Below are 5,746 nucleotides of genomic sequence, written 5' to 3' on the forward strand. Positions count from 1 at the left end.
GAGAGGTGTCAGCTCTGCCAGTTGTTTTGACATTTAAGTGGAGAGCAGGAAACCCTCGTGGCCAGCCATCGGCTTCAGAGTCAGAAACACTGACCAGACTCCCACCTCCTCGATCTCGGGGCCCTTTGTGGGCGTCGCTGTAAACCTCAGTGTCCTCGCCTTTCAGGTGGGAAGTGTACAGGTGCGTGCTCTTAGGAGGCAAGCACACCACACGCCTTTCCAGAGCGTGGCCCACGGGGAGCCTTCAGGATGCTGTCGGGCGTCCGTCATCGGTCGTGCTCATCACCGACGAAGAAGAGGGCCGAGAACTTACGTGTTCGAATTAATTTTTAAACGCCGTGAAGCGTTTGTTTGTACGGCCTCTGGCAGACGGGAACGGGCCGACGCGAGGGACCCGAGCCCCGCCACACACAGCCTTCCCCCGTGGCGGCAGCGAGCCGCCCCCACGTCTCTAGTCCTGCCTTCTCTGTAACGCTGGGTCGTGACATTTTGTTCTAAAACGACAGCTACCTCCTTGTCCCCAAAGTGTGTCTTTGTTGGGTGTTTGCCATTTTTATCTTACCCGGATGGCTGCAGAGACCTTCGTCACAGGAACCCTTTCGAAACTTCTCCGCCTCCCCGACTTCAGGCGCCCAGTGGCTTCAAAATGCCGAAGCCCTCGGGAGGGTGGAGGCTGCATTTCCGGGGCCGGGGGGGAGGCGGGGGTCTCCATGTGTTTGGAGTGTTGAACTGCCGTTGACATCTAAAGTCTCAACCACGCTGTTTTCCTGCACACTTCAGTAATCAGGACATCCAGCAAACCCATAAAAACCCAAACTAATAGCATGAATATTCAGTGACCTAGAATACTAATTATCGTCATGAATATTAATGTGATCGGACTTGCTTTTTCCTCTTCTCTCTCTCTCGTCCTCCTCCTCCCTCTCTCTCCCTCTCTCTCTCTCTCTCTTTTTTTTTTTTTTTTTTTCCACTTAGCCGGCTCTAAAGATGGGTCATAATGAGAGCATTTAAGAGGAAGCGCGCTCTGCGCCGTGACAGGGACTGGGGTAATAAGCAGAGCTTGATTAACGCGGTGCACTTGCGGGAGAGAGACGAGAGGCTTCACGTGGGCCTGCTCGGGGGAGGCGGCGAGACACCGGCGGCTCTGTTGCTGCTCCCGGAGATTAATGAGGCCTAAGAGTGCATTAGGAATAGTGACAAAGGTTTCATCTAATGGGCTCAGTCATTTTTCCTTTGAGTGACAGACGCACAGAAGTAATTGGCTGTGCAGAATGACAGCTCATTGGCGGTACTTAAGGATACATTATCCCCGTTGTGTGGCCCGCAGAGGCTGTTTATCAAAACTGCTCACACTGCAGACGCCGAGTCGCTAAGCTGCTGTTACGGTGGTAATAGCTATTAAAAAAAATAAAAAAAAAAAAAAAATAACGCCACATCAAAACTAGATCCGCTGTTGTCTCATAGAAACAAAGTTTTTCTTTGTTTAGTTTCAAATGGTCTAGAAAACATTCGAATGACTCTGGAGTCTGTTCCGTGGACCGAGTGATCTCTGCACGTCCCCGCGTGTCTCCTCCGGGGGGTCGAGTGGCAGGCCGGACGCTGGGCCCCGGCCGGCTTCTTACGTCTCCCGTGCTGGTCGCCCACTCATTTCCCTTGGGGCTTTGTCCACGACGCCGAATCCTCTCCTGTGTGTGTCGGGTGCTTTGGCCAAACTCTTTTCAGGCAGCTTGGGAGAGAATACTTACAGAGGAGAGCCTTCTTGGTTGAGAATTATTTTGCTAAAAAAACAATCCAGAAATCGGTATCACGCGATGACAGTGAAGACATCTGCCTCCGCGAACCAGGTTTCATTGGAGGAGGTCTCAATGGCTATTTAATAACTTATTGTTTTGGGGGGAGGGGGGAATAAACGATTTATGGGGTTTCTCGTAGTCGAAAATTTCAGGAAGTTTTAGCTACGTCGGGAATTAAGCCGAAGAATTATGCCGTCTTCAGCTTTTGTGAGAAACGCATTCTTATTATCAGTTATTTCTACATTTACCTGCTTCCCCCACTCAGCTTTTTTGTGCCACGTCGTTTCTGTCGTTACGTCGTACGCTCTTTGAGGCATAGACCATTATCTCTCTTCCTTTGTCATCGTTTCCTAGTTTTGTGGCCTAGCAAATATTTTTTCATTAAGTGACTATTACCGAGGGTCGCCCGTCCTGTGGCACGTAAGGGATAGATGTTGAAGGTGGGCGTGGTCTGCCTCCTTCCTGGTAACCATGCCTCCGTCACGGCTCTCTGTGGCCGAGATCACCAGAGCACAGTTCCAATATAGATCAGAGTTATACCTGTCAGTTGAAGGAAACCTCCTTCAGTTGTTGGAACTCTAAATGGAGTGTTCTTTTCTGTAAGAACTGACCAAAGCAACTTGGTCCTCAATGATTTCCGTTAAAAAACGTAAGAGAGAAGTTAGAAATATTGAGCTGTACATCTCTATGGGAATAGAGGTTCCTACAAGTAAATGAAAATCGCTTTAGAAGTGTGTTTTTCCTCTCAAAAATGTGGGGGGGGGGTAAAGAAATAATGTTTCAACTGTTGACGTGATGCTTGCAAGAACAGCAAGACCAGCAGAATGGTCAGCATGGGGAGAGCTGTAGGCGGGGTAATCTCTGCAGAAGGTCCCCGTGGCCTTCGGGGAGGCCACTGGCCGCTGGCCGGGCCTCGGCCGGAGTCTCAGGCGAGAGCCTTCTGTGCTGGAGTCGGGTCCGTGATTGGCCTGCTTGCTACGTCCCCTTTTCCACATTGGCAGAGGGGAAGTTTTCAAAGTAGCCGTGGCATTTTGCCGCCCCCGACCTGCTGGCCCGGTGCTGTGCAGTTACCAGATGCAGAGAACGTCCGTCTTTCTGGAATGCTTCTAGTAAGAGGTGAAACCCAAAACATCCCGACCCACAAACAAGTCGGCCGCTTGGCGTCATCGGAGTTCTGGACGTGGCTGTTCCTCGGGGCTCTTGCTCCCTACACGACTCTCCTGTTCCCTTCTAAGAGATGATTTTATAAGGACTGAGACGGAGAGAAGTTGGGGTGAGGGTAGGGGCCTGGAACCACCTCAGCCCCTCCTTGAAAGTTTCAGGATTAGAAAAGTCAGTGCTGTCAAGTCAAAATGAATTTGGTACAAAATACACCTATTGCATTTGTCATATCAAGGAGAAAGGATATTTTAAAGATAGAACTATCACGTGTGGGAAAAGAAGAAACTGAACAATTGAATTAAGTCGCTGGGTGGGGAGGGGGCACTGTGCTACCAAGTAAGAACCTAGAGCACAAGATATGGGCGTCTTGGACTTCGTTTTATGAAACATTATCGCTCGAATGCTATAATCATATGTTATGACTTAAAATCCTTAGTTTTATCCTCCTTCGGTATAATGTTGCCACATCTTATTATTACTATATCGCTTATAAATTCGTTCATGTAGCCGTAGCAAGAAACGGATTTTAGCCAGGTAAGCGTCACGTAAGCATTGCGGAAACATTGAGCGAGCCTCGCGGTCACCGCCGTCTGTAGTGGTGGGCGTCCCTTAGGCAGATGGAGATGGGCGAGGTCAGAAGAGCAGGCGTCACCCTGCAGTGACGCATACTGTGTGTAGCTGAAAAAGCCAGCTCTGTCCTTGGAATAAATATTCAAACTTATTTCTAAACAGAGCCACTTGAATGAGAACTTACCTTCTACTGTGCAGAATATTCGCGTCTCGGATTGTACCAAACGCAGACTGCCTCCCTCCCCAGCGTGGAGCAGTAACTGGCGACGGATGGGGTGTGAGCGGGGTCTCTGGTCCTCTAGCTCAGCTCGCCCACGTCAGGGTACGGCCCTCGTCCATGGCTGGCTTGCGTCACGTCTCAGGCCGCGTGATTTCTTTTCTTTCTCTCTGTCCTTTTATCAACTGTGCCTCTGAAGCTTTGGCATCACTGGTCATCACCCCTTAGGAATTCGGAAAGACTGAGAGTGTTCAGCGTGTCGTTGAGCTGTCCCCGTGCTCAGCTCTGCACGGCCCATGGGGCAGGCATCGAGAGAACGCCGTCGAGTGAACGAGTGTTTGGGCTTGTGCACAGCAATGACGACCGCGACACTAAGACGCAGGTCTGAGGCCAACAACACGAGCTGTCGACACAGGAAGAGACATCATCACAAGAGAACGCCCAACACAGTTAGCAATATAACCATTTTAAGCTTTTTCTGAACAATCAACTAGAGAAAAGGAAAATCCACTGTTGGTCATATTCATAACAACTAGCACCTGTAGAGGCTTTGCAGTTTACCAAGTAGTAGTACCTTATGTAATTCAAGCCTTATGTCAACCACACAGGCATGTTATTTATCATTATTATCACCATTTCATTCTTCTTCTTCTTATATTCATTTCACAAATTACGGACTGAAGTAAACACTTCAGATGCCTAGGTTCCATCTTCTTTTAGCTGACTGGTCATTAAGAAAATTAATTGGAAACATACATCATGAGTTAGAAAGATGTTAATGCCGTTTGACTCAATAATAACTCTTCTGGGATCTTATGCTAAGAAAAAAATCTAAAAGTAGAGGATGTCCTTTGCAGTGTCGTTTATAATAACGAGAAACTGGAAACAACCCAAATTATTCAGAAGTAGAAAAATGATAATATAAATGATCTACATTAAATCATTAAGACGTTATATATGCAATTACATATATATATAATAATTTTGCAAAGATTATGGAAGAACATGGAAAATGAAAAGAAGTCATATTAAAGAAGTATGGCATAAAATTACACCTTTATGGTCGTAACTAAGAAAAATTTATGCTATGTTTAATACAGAGACAATCTATTAGATGGGATTTTTATAGATTTCTAACTTATTTTTACATCTGTATAGTTTTGCAAGATAATCTTTAAGAAATTTGTACGGCAAAATTAACTCCTATTATGGCATCAGAATTAGAACAGGGAGACATCAGAATAAAATGAACTTTTTCTGAATTTCAGAAGTAACAGTGAACTGTCCGGTTCCAGGATTTTAATTCGGAACGTGGCCACAGCGTTGTATTCAGTAGTCATGTTTTTAAGAAAAGATGCCGAATGTGTCCTTGGAAAAGGTCCTCAGCCCAAACCCTGGCTCCCGCGAGGAAGGCCGCTTTCCGAGGCAGACGGCGGGGCGGGTGGGCCCCGCGCCCGGGCACTTCAACCGTCCGTGTCTCACCTTTTTGCTGGCGCTGTGAATGGCGTTCTTTTCGGGGCCATCACGAGAGGACGGCACAGTCGGCGAGGCCCGGTTCGAAGTGACGCGGCCATTGGAAGGGCCTCCGTCGTCCAGTCCTGACCCCAGCGAGCCGGCTGCCCCACCTGGGCCTGCACGTCCACCACGGCTTGAGCGTACGACATTGGAAGCCACAGGGCGAGGGGAAGGGACCGGCAGAAGCGGGCTTGAGGCCTCCGGGGCGGGGGGCGGGGGGCGCTCCCACCAACCAGGCCCCGCAGTCGTGACTCCTTTTCCGTTACACGGCTCCACAGTGGGGACAGATGCTCGCTTTATACTCACGCGCCCGCTCATAAAGCGCTGTTTGGGTTTCTCTCTCCCACGCTCTCAAAGCACGTGAAACCTCCGTATCCCTTGTCCGCGAGAGTTGTTTCTTTTTCAGGTTCTTTAACCCCTAAGTCAAATGCCAAGTATCGTTTTTCTAATTAAACTCTTCGGGAAGGTCAAGCCTCGATTTCGAAGATGG

Source organism: Pteropus vampyrus, unplaced genomic scaffold (assembly GCF_000151845.1).
Source record: "Pteropus vampyrus isolate Shadow unplaced genomic scaffold, Pvam_2.0 Scaffold381, whole genome shotgun sequence".
NCBI lineage: Eukaryota > Metazoa > Chordata > Mammalia > Chiroptera > Pteropodidae > Pteropus > Pteropus vampyrus.